Genomic DNA, 14,670 nt, shown 5'->3' with positions numbered 1-14,670 from the left:
AAACATATGTCCGGCATGTGAAGGCACCCCGCACGACACTAACCACCTTTTCACATGCCCCCATCAAACCCACTCATCTAACACCTCTCTCCCTCTGGACCCAACCCGTCGAAATAGCTAGTTTCCTGGGTCTACCGTTAGATGAGCTAGACGAAGACGACCGGTGATTACGATACACTGGCAGAGCAAAGGTACTGCTACAACAACAACAACAACTAAGAGTATTCTCCCATGATTATTGTAGAAGTTGTAGAAATGAAGAAAAGGACGAAACAGTTGAGCACTTCCTTTACAATTGTCCAACCTTAGCTAAAATCAGAGCAGGTTGTCTAGGTAAACACTTTTTTCCATCCTTTTACAGAACTCCCTGAGGCGGGGATTAGACCAATCCTTACCTAAGAGCCTCAAAATGGTTTCATGAAAGTAAATAAACAAGGTCCCCGTGTCGCACAGTGGTATCACAACGCATCTGTAAGGTCTAACTGAGTTGGTCATACGGACCGACTACCACCATAACCTAACCTAACCTAAGGCTTAACGCTTGTAAATGCAGAGGAAAAAACTTACTATCTACGTAAGTAACTGCTCACTTAAATTATAAAAAAAAATAAGTATTAGAAATGTTCAACTGTTGCCTGTGCATTGTTTGAAGGTGCCTTATTGGAAATATATAAATTTATTACAGCAAATCTTTTCAATGTATCATCAACTAATCAGCCAAAATCCATAAAGATTTCTTTAACAAGGATACCCCCCAGCTTCACTAATAATAAATGAATAATCAATAAACCATTGAACTTGAATAATTAACACAGTTTAATTTCCGCAACAGCGTCACTTTCTGATTTATTTTGCAACTTTTGCGAAGACGCACAAAAGATAATTGAGTAATAAAGTAATCAGCATTCAAACAATCAATTATGCAGATTGCCAAAGAAGAATCAAATAATAAAGGAAATGTAGAAATGAGTAAATTAATCAGCGCTAATGAAAGTTGAATTTAATTCAAGGTTTCATTGCTTGGCTCGTTACGCTTTTGTAAATTTTGTTTACTTAATTAGAAGTCACAAGGAAAGGACAGCTCGTGTTTTCAATCATTGGAACACTGCGTTGAATAAAATACGGAGTATAATAGATTATTGAAAATCAAGGAAAATCAAATACGAAGAAAATTGCATTTATTTGAGCTTTAAATGAAGCATTGAAATTTCGTAGTTGACACATAAGTATTACATAGATATACAGCTTAGTTTGTCAACTTGTATGAGCAAAACTTATATTTAGCACGAAAATTGGTGACAATTAAAATACGGCAATTATCAGGCACCATTATCGTTATGAGCTTTATACAACAAATTTTTTTTGAGATTTTAAAATTTGCAACCAAGAAAAAAAAATGCCTCTGAGTTTTTTTTTCCTTGTTCTCTCCTCTCGGGAGCAGGGGGCCTCATAAGACTCTTCCATCGTACACGGTTCTGTGCTGTTGTTTTTGCACCGTCCCATGAGATGCCGGCATCTGCTAGTTTGCGCAGCATCGACCTTCTCCTAGTGTTTTTTGGTCGAACGCGACCTCTGCTCCCTTGCGGGTTCCAGTCCAGTGCCATTCTCGTGATGCTATCTGGTGGTTTTCTCAATGTGTGACCTGTCTATCGCAACTTTCTGCGTTCGATTTGCCCAAGGATGGATTCCTCATTCGTTAATCTCCACAGTGGGTCGTTACTGATGGTGTTTGGCCAGAATATTCTGCAGATGATGCGGAGGCTAAGGCAGGATTGCCATCGGCGAAGTCCAGAAATTTGATACGATGCCTTTTTTGTGCAGGATCAGTTGGTTCATGACGTTATCAAGGACGATGGCCTTACGCCTGCGTTGGTAGTGAATGAATCGCTGATATCGCCTTTGTGAAGCACTGCCAGTTCAAAGTTCTCGTAGATGGCTTTGATGAGGCGGCTTATTTTGGCGGTAACTCGCTTTCTACTTAGTGCCAGCCATATTGCGTCCGGTTTGAATTTTGTAGATGGTGGTTAATAAGCTTATTCCTCGCCAGTTGCCGCAGTCACGCAGGTCGCCTTTCTTGGGCAGCTTCACTATGATGCCTTTTGTCCAGGACGGAGGCAGCTTTTAATTGCTCCAGACGGCGGTGATGTGGTGATGAAGAATTTCAGCTGATATTTTCGTATGGCTGCCATTAGTTCAGGCTGTATACCATCTTCGCCCGTCGATTTGTTGAGCTTCAGCTTCTTAATTGCATCCTTAATCCCCGCTAGGCTGGGAGAGGATGTGGTTATTTTATTGCTGGTTGTTGTTGTGCTACCCACTTCAAAGCTTCACTGCTAAAATCAATATTGCTAGTGGCTTCAAAGTGTTCCTTCCATCTGTGGAACTGGTCATCATTGGAAGTCAGCAAAGCACCATTCGGATCTCTGATCGGCTGGTTACTGTTACCCCGCTGGTTGGTTAGGCGGCCAACTATGCGATACAGCTGTATCATGCCGAAGCGGCAGCAGGAGTAAGGTATTCAACAAACTTATTCCTATCGTTTCTGCTATTGTATTATACAGAAGATATCATCATATGTATGTTGAATTATATTTTTATTTTTTCTTTCCAAAAATACAGCTTATTCTTCGAGTAATAAAATTAATAAATTACTTATTAAAAACAATTGGGTTTCAAATTTTTCATCAAAAATAGTTATAATTGTTTTATCGAAAAACTCACACCTCACCTAAACACACCACAACTAACCTTACCTTGTAGAGGGCCTTTCAAAAGACCCGTCTGGATGTAGTTTTAAAATAAATAAATAATGGAAAACTTTAAATTCTTTCAGGTTTAACTACAACTTTCGGTCCACCAGTCTTTTTGCTACACTCGACAGAACCAGAACCATTTCTTGAAATCTTTTCCCCAACCTGTGGACTCATTTGGATGATTATTTCCACCAAAAAAATCACGAATTTTGCGATATGTTTCTCATAAAGTTCGACCATCTTCATAATAAGTTTCAATAAATTTAACGCGTTCTTGTATCGCGTAAAATCTTAAATCTACTTGATAAATATCAAATATGACATTATTCACTACTTTTATCTAAGCGTCACTTTTAAAAGACCCTTCACATACCTACATATACACATTAAGTACACATCATAACTATAGCATAGGATCTTTTTAAAAAATTTGCACAATTGCTTCGTTTATTATTTAGTTCCAGTAACTTTTCTATGGAAATATAGTTCAATCTACTACACAAACCATTTAAGTCCGAGTTTCATACTTTGTACAAAATTTATTAGAAATTTCAAAACTGTTCATCGAACTTTTTAATCAGAATTCTCAGAAAAATGAAAAGTATGCAGATATAATTTTGGTTTAAGAAAGATCAAGTTCGAAGTAAGTCAAAAATCGCACTGGTGTTTCAAATAGCTTTATTTTACTGATGGTGCTAGGTATTTTTTTCTATAAAAAAACCAAAAAAATTCAAGCATTTTGATCAAGAAAATATAACTCCATTTATGATTGTATTTTGCTGATAATCTCGAATCTCTATCATTGTCCCTATCACTATTTCTATGTTTATCTCTATTTCTAATCTCTAATATTTATTTTTTTTTCTATCTCTTTTTCCATTTCTAATCTCTAATCTTGAATCTGTTTATTTAACTCTATTTCTATTTCTATCCGTTACCCGCTATCTCTAGTCTCTATCTCTATCCTCTATCTCAGTTTTATTTTTCCTTTATCTCTACCCTCTATCTGTATCTTATATATTTTATCTCTATCTTCTAGCTCTATCTTCTTTCCGCTATATCTATCCCTATATCTTTCCTCTATCTCTTTCCTATCTCTATTTTCTATCTCTAACTCTATCTCTATCCTCTATCTCTATCCTCTATCTCTAACTCTATCTCTATCATCTATATCTAACTCTATCCTCTATCTCTATCCTCCATGTCTATCCTGTGTATGTATCCCCTATATCTTTTCTCTATCTCTATCCTCCATCTCTATCCTCTATCTCTATCCTCCATATCAATCCTCCATATCAATCCTCTTTCTCTTTCTATCCCCTATCCCCTATCTCCATCCTCTAGCTCTATCTCTATCCTCTATATCCAACTCTATCCTCTATATCTGTTCCCTATCCTCCATCTCTATCCTCTATCTCTATCCTGTATATCTATTCCCTATCCTCTGTCTCTACCCTCTATTTCTATACCCTATCCTATATCCTCTATCTCTGTCCTCTATATCTTTCCTCTTTCTCCATCCTCTATCTCCTTCTATCCTCTATCACTATCTATATCTTCTATCTCTATCGTTAGTAAGTAGGAGGGATACTTTTTCTGTTTCTATTTTCATGTGCATCATAACTGTTGGAATTATTTTCATAAATTCATTAACTTTATTTTTTATTTTGTTCTTATTTTAGACTGAGCTAAAATAGAAACGACAGGAGCTTTGTTCTGATAATTTCGAATTTATTTATTCAAAATAGTCCCCTCTGGCCTCGATACACTGTTTTGCGTGATCTAAAAACTTTTCGAAAGAGTGTTTCAGGACATTGACCGGAATGTGCTTCAGGATTTCGGTACAAGCCTTTTGGATGACCTCTATGGACGCAAAACGTTTTCCTTTCATGGCCAAATACAATTCTCCGAATTCACAGGGCGCCATATCAGGTGAACACAGTGAGTAATTGATGGTTAAAATGCGACTTCTAGTCCAAAAATTAGTCACAAGAGTGGATCGATGAGATGGTGCATTATCATTCAATAAGCGCCGGCTTCCTCCTTCTCGGCATTCAGAGCGAATTCGACGAATGCTATACAACACAAACGCTTCGCTATGCCAAGGTAGAAAACTGCATCGACGCTTTGGCTCATTGGCACGAACTCCTTGTGGACAATTCCCTTGGAATCGTAAAAGAGAATGAGCACCGATTTGATTTTTGACTTCTTCAATCGCGATTTTTTGGGTGGGTGCTTGTCTGGGGCCTTCTATTCGGCACTTTGCCGCTTAGTTTCAGGTTCATGTAGGAAAAACCACGTTACCACGTTTTACCAGTTACTATGTTGTAAATTAAGTTCTCGTCATTTTTGGCCTCTTTAATGGTGTCTTTCGGATGTTGAATTCTGAGAAATTTTTGGTCCTCAGTTAACTTGTGCGGAATGAAACGTGCACAGACCTTTCGTAAGCCCAAATGATCAGTTAAAATATGATAAATCAATGTTTAGGAGATATTCAACTCCGACCTCATGAATTCTGATAAATTTACGAACAATTTTGATGGAGTTATCAGTGATTACTGATTTTGGGGCGGCCCATATATTCATTGTCATTTATGTCCTCACAACCAGCTCTGAAACATGTAAACCACTCATGAACTCTGGCACGAGGTAGACAATCATCGCCATAAACTGTTTTTATCAATTCAAATGTTTTGGTAAACTTTTTACCGATTTTAAACCAAAATTTCATATTAGCTCTTTGTTCAAACCCCATTTTTGTACCGACGACAAAAACATACTGACACTTTAGACGCAATAACTTCGCTTCCACTGAACCGAATGTCACCAAGCTTTCACTGGAAGTCAGCTAGGGATGTAACTCATTAAAAAGATGGCGCCATGACAAACATTTTTATGACACCAGTCTTGTTTACTTTGGACTTCACATTGTATTTTTGTTTTTATTGTTAGTTTTTATTTAGATTTTTAGTTAAAAATTTTTTCCTAATAGGACTATGAATAAGTTCGTGCGGTTTTTTCTCGAAATTTGAAACTTTATTGACGTAAAATGGTTACAAATTTAATATTCAAAGTATTGTCCATCGCTTACTACTACTTTTTCCCATCTTTCTGGCAATTCACGGATTCCCTTTGTGAAAAATTCGGTCGGCTTTGCCGCAATCCACGAATCGATCCATTTTTTGACTTCATCGTAATTACGGAAGTGCTGGTCAGCCAGGTCATGTTGCATCGATCGGAAGAGATAGTAATCGGATGGCGCAAGGTCTGGACTATACGGCGGGTGGGGTAGGACATCCCATTTGAGCGTTTCTAAGTATGTTTTGACCACTTGTGCAACATGTGGCCGAGCATTGTCATGTTGCAAAATAACTTTGTCGTGTCTATCGGCGTATTGCGGCCGTTTTTCTCGCAGTGCTCGGCTCAAACGCATCAATTGTCGTCGGTAGACATCCCCCGTAATCGTTTCATTCGGTTTCAGTAGCTCATAATACACAACACCCAGCTGGTCCCACCAGATACACAGCATAACCTTCAGGCCATGAATATTCTGCGCCGACGTCGATGTTGAAGCATGGCCAGGGTATCCATACGTTGCCCGACGTTTTGGATTGTCGTAATGGACCCACTTTTCATCGCCAGTCACAATTCGATGCAAAAAACCCTTTCTTTTGTGCCGTTGAAGCAGTTGTTCGCATGCCATAAAACGGCGTTCAACGTCTCTTGGCTTCAATTCATACGGCACCCAATGGCCTACCTTTCGGATCATTCCCATGGCTTTTAAACGTTTGGAAATGGTTGATTGATCAACTCCCAAAGTTTTTGCAACCTCTTCTTGCGTTTGAGCCGGATCTTGATCGAGCAATTCCTCCAATTCGGTATCCATGAACTTTGGCGGCGCACCCTCGCGTTCTTCGTCTTCCAAGCCAAAATCACCACTTTTAAAGCGTGCAAACCACTTCTGGCACGTTCGCTCAGCTAGAGCATGCTCACCATAAACTTCCACCAAGATACGATGACTTTCGGCTGCTTTTTTCTTCATATTAAAAAATTCCCCGCAAAAACACATTATTTGGCACGAAATTCGACATTTTCAAGTGTGGTAAAAATATTGTTGTTTACGCTTCAAATAAAAAACTTATACTGACGTTTGTGCCTTACGACAGTAGCTCTCCAATGAATGTTTGGAAATGTGGATCGATGGAATAATAATCAAGTTACGCCATCTGTTGTAAAACCGCACGAACTTATTCATAGTCCTATTATTTTTTTGTATTTAATTTTTTTATTTACATTATTATTTTAATGTTCGATTTCTTTTTCTTACTTTCTTATTATTATTTTGCTTTTTGTTATTTTTAGGTCTGTTAAAATTGTTGTTAGTTTTTTTATTGCTATTTCTAGTTTTCTGAGTATCGAAAGTATACGTTTAGTTTTTTTATTGTTATTGTTTTTTATCTATGTTATTTTATTTTCTACTATTTACAACTTTACACTATTTGCTTTCTTTAATATTACTTTATTTATTTATTTAGGATAATATTTAATTTTTTTTTATAATTTTTTAATTATAATTTTTTTAAAGTTATCATTTTTCTATTAGACTGATGATTCAATGATTTTTTTATTTTTTTTTATAGGTTACAAAGTTTTTATTTGTTTTTTTTTTATGGATTATCATTTTTATTTTTCATTTTTCATTTTGTAACTCACAATCTCCATCACCATTTATTTATCGCACCATTTAGATTGTATAGGTAGGAAATGCCAAGTAGATAACTAAGAGCTTTTGTTGTTGTTGATGATGAAGCAGCAATTTTTAATATCTCAACAATTTCAGCGTGTCTTATCGCCTTCGTCTTCTGACTCGGTGAATTTATGGCTGAAAAAGAAGGCAAACTGTCTGTCCTTTCCGGGCCAGGGTCATCGGATTGAAGAGTCATGCGAATGGCTGTTTGTGTACTAGGCAATGCACAGCGCTTTGTTGTAATGTGCGCTGGTCATACATATATACGCTTACTTGCGAATAGACATTCGTTTACGAATTTATATCGCTTTACTGTTTCGCCAATACTTTGTTTCAAGAAAAGTTTTTGACGCAAGCTTCAAGTAAGGATTTAAAATTACAAAGTAAACTTGGCAAAAAATATATTTCATGCTTTCTGTAGCACAACTGACTATTTGGAAGCATATTTTTAATGCTTCAGATAAGTATTTATATACTACGTTTAAAAGCATGGAGCCCACATAAGAGTGCTTCATTTAAATCCAATAAGTTCTGTGTATTTCTTGTAGTTGTGCAGAAAGCAAAATAAATGCTTGCAAAGCCATTTTATGTTGAAATAAAGTTTTTTCTATTTCCACCTATGCGCCTTCCTACCAACTGTTTACCCATCCGGCTAATTATCCGCATAAAAACTTTTCACCTTTGCCTTGACACTAACTTTTCAACAAGTTAATGGCTCACGGTTGTTGCTCAAACCATATTTTAGAAAGAAAAAAATTACGGCGTATTGCTTACATATTACACATTAGTTAAGCAATAGTAAGCAATAAGTTTTCACCCCAGCCACTCTTAACAGAAGCACTTCAACTTTGTTGCGCGGTATAAATAAAAGTCACAATAAAGTAAAAGCAAATACAAAAAGGTAAAAAAAGAAAATAAAAGCTCAGCATAATATGCAAAGGTTCACTGTTTCATATATTTTTTTATATAAAATTAGCGCTGTGTTAAAACTGTTCGTGCCTGTGATACACTGCGTATGAGTAACAACAGCGAGTTTTACATTTACTTAACAGAGGCTCTACATTAATTTACATTCACTTAGCAGTGCTCGAATTGCTTTACATTTACTTAGCAGGACACATGCTTCTATAATTCTCTTTGTAGACTGAAATTTCAAATATTATTAGCATATAAATTCTAATGAAAATTCTTGAAATTTCCTACATAATTTGTCCTTTCACGAAACACAAACTCACACAAAAAGCCTTCAATTTCAATATCGATTTAGCCTTGCTTCTGCAGAATTTCCAATCCACATTGGTACATAAATATATATTGTATATTATAAATATATGTATGTACCTCTTTGTAGTATATGACCGCATTTAAATTTTAATTTCGCCTGAATTTGCAGATTTGCATAAGGTCAAAGTGATGGCGCATTTACTCTGATGGCTAATTTCGTATGAGTAAGGTTTGACTCGAAAGCAAGCAATCAATGCGCATGTGTGTATGTAAATGTGTGCATATGCACATAAGTTTCCTTCCATGTTTGTTTACATGGTTGCATATTTGCTTGTGTGTGCAACGACAGATTGCTGGTTTCGATTACATTTGGCTAAAAACTAATTAAAACTACTGAATTTGCTCCAGTTGCTTTCGAAGTGGTGCAAACAGAGGGGAATATTAGAGAAAGTGGTCACTTGGTCAGGGACAATTGGTGTCAGATAATTTTTGGATTTTAGCTTTAAATCACTTTTTCAATTAAGCTTGCGAATGTTGCCTTAATTTAGGTATTTTTGAGAATTTATCAGAATATTAAGAAATGCGAAAATTAAAAAAATAAATATATGAGAACTGATAACTACTAAAGGACTACTATAAAATTCCTACTGAAAGTAGTAAATTTTATCAAATTTAAATCGAGTTGTACAATGTGATAAAATATGTAAATTTTTTCTACACCTTGGAATCTATACAAAATTTTCTTAAGATTTTGAAATTTCCGTTGATTACTTTATTTTGTGCACAGGAATGGGTTGAGGTTTGCGTTTGTATGGAAAGTAACATGAACCGTTTTCTAACACCTAATGCCTTATGTACGGCATTCATATTTTATGTAATGAAATGGACATTTGAAAAGGTCGAGCCAAGGAGCACCAGGAGATTTGGTGGCTTCTAAAACACTCAGGCTAAAACTCCCATTGTATTTAAAGGTCTGGGAAGGGGGTAGATAGTAAAGGAGGGAAGGAAAAAAGTACCAGAGAAAGAGATAGAAAAGAATAGAGACAGAGATAGTTAGTCCTGTGAGGGTTTTTCAGTTTCTTTGGCAAATCTGTAAATATCCTCCAGTTTTAGAGAACGAATATAACTCATTATCATGACATCGCATCCCAATACTCGTAGCCGTGCTCTAGCAAAGGCAGGACACTCACAGAGAAAGTGCTCATTGCTATCCGCCTCCTCCAAACATGACAGGCACATTGGGTCCTCAATGATTCCAATGGTGGTCATATGCTGACCCCATGGGTTGTGCCCTGTAATGATACCGAGCATCAACCCAACGTCTTTCCTTCCAAGCTTTAATACGGAGTTTGACAGTTTTCTGTTCGGACTCGTCACAAAACATTTTGCAATTCTGCATAATCGCTGATCCAATTCACGATTCCTGCGGAACTGATTCCAAATATTGGATCTGGCTTGTATGGGGGAAGCGCTGATCCACGGTTGCCCAATTCATCGGGCAGGTGGGAACCCTCCTCCGAATTGGTAGCGGATTTCTGCCTGGAGCACGAGTATACTCTCCAGATAGTCGTGTCAAGATCTTTGTTCTGCTGAACTACAGAAAGGACCCGGAATCCAGACAGTTGCTCGTACCAGCCTTTCTTTGCTACTCTCAACAAAAATGAACTTGCTGTTTTCGCAGGCTGGAATTTTGGCTATCTCTTTTTCCAGCCATTCTCTGGAAAAAGCATTGGAATAGTGCATCTTTACGATGCCGTCCACCACGCTTTTATCCTCGAAAATCGGTGCGTCTCTCGACGCTTTCCAAAGATAGCTGCCAAGATAGTCTTGTTGCCCTTTGGACAGTAGACCGTCTTTTTTATCGGTATGTATGTCCACCGTCATTGCCTTTGCTGCCATTCTCGCGAATGATTCGCCAGACGTTGACGGAAGAGTGTCATTCGACATTTGAGGTCCCTTAGCCTTTGCCTTGACTGCCTTGGATTGGGTAGAGGATGCAGGCATTTCCGAATTCCGTCTCTCGACTTTCCTCTTCTTTGCCTTTCTCCTCTTCCCGGTCGTTGGCACAGACCCCGTTTCGTTTCCGGAAGAGTGCATCGTTACAGAGGAATCCTCTGTTCTGCCACGCTTTCCCGTTTCCATTACAGGTGTCGAAGTTGACGGAGTTTGAGGACTTACCTTATCTAATGCTTGGGCTTTCTTCGCATTCTGTCTTATTCGTTTGATCTGCCTTGCGGATAGACCAGCACCTGCTTTCGAATCTCCAATAACTTCGGGCCTTTTACCGGTACTTACCTGATTCCAGAGACTTACTCGCTACCAGAGATCAATCTGAGTCTACTGAGAGATTGTCCGCCATCTCCACATCCTTCACAACTTGTTCAGTTACTTCAGATCGTTTCGACGACGGTGTATCGCTCACATTCACTCGACTCTCCATTGGCATAGCCAATGTGCCATGTTTCACCACTAGTAGTGCGCTTCCTCCGGAACCCTGGGTGTCAGTTCCAGTCATACAGGGGTGTGGGGTTCAGGCCTGCACATCCGATGCCCGAGCCGTCAATTGCTCGAGGAGAGGATTTCCCGAAAGTGGGTTACCTCGTGCATAGAGATCCATGGGTAACCTCCACATTGTAGGAAATGCATTTTATACCTCCTGCCAGGTTGTCGGTACGGTACTCTCCGCATAGTACCTGGGTGGCCATCAATTCCGCCGTCCCACGGATGGGTAGATACCCAATTCCTATATGGAGCTGACCTCTTAGTTCGGGGTAAGTTAATCTCCATAACATGGGGCTAAATCACCACTTAAACCTCATCCCCGCGGCAAGGAGACCTACATGACAACATGTAACTCTACGAAATTTCCGTACCTCGGCATAAGCAATCCCAGAGAAAATCTATATGAAGGTATCATATCCTTTCCAATACCTACCACTTTTCACCACAAGGCAGGTACTGCACTTTTGTGTATGAGACCTCCAACGAGTAGATATCTACAGCCAGACGAGCAGCAGAAGCCAGGGAGAGACGTTTTGTCTAACACTTGCGTCCTTCTAAGTTTGCCTACAAAACGAAGTGGCCAGCCGTGCGAATACTACACAGATTTGCGACAGTAGTCCTCGCCAATCCGAGAAGGATAAGGCCTCATTGAGTTGGGCAAAGTCCATCGGTTTTGATTAGCACCTCTCGGATGTCCCAGGAAAACATCGGAGGGTCAGCGCCTAAGCGGCAGGGGTCCCCTGAGAAACAAGATGCGGCTAAAAGGCAAAAGGCTGCTAAGCATGTTCCAGGGCTATCAATAGCACTGTGGTTAAAGGTGGCGGCAATATGTTAGCTGCAGTGGATAGGGCTAAGGAGGACTGTGGTGTTCCTAGGGATCAATGTGCCGATCGCGACTTTGAAAATTGAATGGAAAGAAGTTCGCGGGACTTTTTGCGTCCTGCTCAATTGTACTGGGGCTAAAGGGTTTTCGAATAGCACGTGAAGAAGTGGAGCTCCATCTTTCCTGTGCTCTCCTGATCATTAAATTTTGCAATTCCCCTTTAAAAACAGACAGGTGGAACCATTATGAAACTAATTCCGTCCCCTTCCTGGCAAGCTCATCAGCAGTTTCAATTTCCTCTATACACACCTTCTTATGCACACCCCAGAAATTCGATCTCCTCCATAAAGGAGTATACTAGTTTCGTTCTGCACCATGGCCTCGTCAGAGCCTCTATCGGAGCTTGACTATAGGAAAAAATGTTAATATCTCCCTCGCTCCCACGTTCCCTAAGCATTTTGCATGCGTGCAGAATCTCAAAGACTTCTGTTTGAAAAACACTAGCAGTTTTCGGGAGTTTAAAGGAGATAGATAAATTGGCCCTGCTTCGACTCTCGATTCTATCTTGGAACGCTCAGTGAAGACAGAGGTGCAAGCTTCGCTGCAGATTTACCCCTCGATCTAATCCTTTATTTGCGGATTGAGAGATCTGTCCCAAGTTCTATACCCTTTGAGAGATTGCTTCCAAAGACCAACCTCCTTTAACCTGATTGCACTTTGAGCCGCAATGGAAATAACGTAAAAGTTGGTAGGGAGTAAGTGCAAAGCGGCATTCAGGACAGCACCGGGGCAAATTTCACTTGCAGTCCCTTCCGAGGAGCTTCCCACCAATCCAGGTACCCATACGTTAAAATTGGCAGAACCACTACGTTGTACCTCCGCAGCACGACCTTCGGTTTGAGTTACCATTTTTTGCGGAAAATAGATTCGCAGGAGTAGAAGACTATACTGACCTTTTTACCCGATTTTCACCTGCCCGCCCAGTTTTTATTTAAGTAATATTTCTATTCGACTTATCTCAATCGGCAAAGGAAATGTAAAAAAAAAATACCTATCAACAATTGCACTCTCTCTACAAAACTAAGTTGCATTCACTACCCGCACAATAATTCAAGCTTGTTTAACATTCGTTAAATTAGCTGAGTTGTTGCTAAAAACTACTAAAAAAACAGCTGTGAAGTATGAAAAAAAAGGATACGAATACGTGGTCTACTCGACAAGTGCGAAGTAAATTTTGTGAGCATCAATTTACTGAAAACTGCAAAGCGGTTTGCTTGTGATTTTCAGCTTTTTTGTTTGTGTTTTTGCAGACGAGAATAAAGCCTGAAATCCGCAAATTTACACAAGTGGAACCAAAGAGTACTAGCCACAAAGGAAAAGTGGAAAAACTTCATTTCAAAGTCGCTGGAAAAAAACTAAATAGCAACTTGGTCAGCCGAATGAGTTAGATCGACTTTTTCAGTACTCTACATTAGTGTACGTGTGCGGGTATGCAGGTCCATATACCCAGTTAGGAAATCTTTTAGATTTTTGGCAGGAACACTGCATTACAATTATCTACAAAGCATAGTTGTGGATTTCTTTATGGTTGACAAGGAACAATGAGAACTTTGCAGACGTTTTTGGATGGTTGTAATTCTACAGGCAAGTCAGGTAAGGGTTGTAAAAATGTTTACTATCTCTCACCAAGTGGTCAATCTATTTTTTGCTTTTTTTCTTTTTGGATGAGGTAGAGTTCCAAACGTCTTCACACGACCGCCGTCTAGTGTGTCGAGTGCTGTGGCCACTAAAACAATTCCTCCTCTCCTTTTCTGGGGACACTTTCTTCCCGGGACTACTTTCTGCATTACTTCGGGAGGGCCCAGAACGACATCCATGAAATGGACCAGTTGTATTCGCCCACCTAATCGTCTGGGTCCTCCATGCCTGTAGCCAGCTAAGGCCAGCTTTTTATGTCTTTGTCTCTATGAGGCTTCGCTTTGTAGTACTGCGTCAAGGTCTACCTTTTTACTCCGTAATCCGTCTTCATCGTATCTTTCAGCCATCTTCCAGTTATCCTCGCGCTCAGTATCTTGCTGGTCACATTGGTCGGCGCGATGTTGCCCATTTTCCCCCTCAGAGCATCTCTTTAAACGAGCCATCCAGAAGTATCCATGGCCCGAAAGAAACTGAGTCATGAAATAGCCCACTTCTCCGAAGTTCATTTGAGTCCTATTGTAGGAGTCAGCTTTGCCGTTCATCTGCTACTCGATTGAGTTATATATATATTTGTATATAATTGGCGCGTACACACTTTTTTGGTATTTGGCCGAGCGCCTCCTCCTATTTGTGGTGTCCGTCTTGATGTTGTTCCACAAATGGAGCGACCTACAGTTTTCTTTTTTATGAGGAGCTTTTTCTAGGCAGAAATAGACTCGGCGGTTTGCCATTGCCTGCCGAGGGGCGACCGTTATTAGAAAAATGTTTTTCTTAATTTTGGTGTTTCACCGAGATTCGAACCAACGTTCTCTCTGTGAATTCCGAATGGTAATCACGCACCAACCCATTCGGCTACGGCGGCCGCGAGTTAGGTTAGGTTATAATGGCTGCCCAGAGAGTGGGCCCACTTTGACGAAGAATTC

Source organism: Anastrepha obliqua, chromosome 2 (assembly GCF_027943255.1).
Source record: "Anastrepha obliqua isolate idAnaObli1 chromosome 2, idAnaObli1_1.0, whole genome shotgun sequence".
Lineage (NCBI taxonomy): Eukaryota > Metazoa > Arthropoda > Insecta > Diptera > Tephritidae > Anastrepha > Anastrepha obliqua.
Note: the sequence above shows the minus strand (reverse complement) of the source record.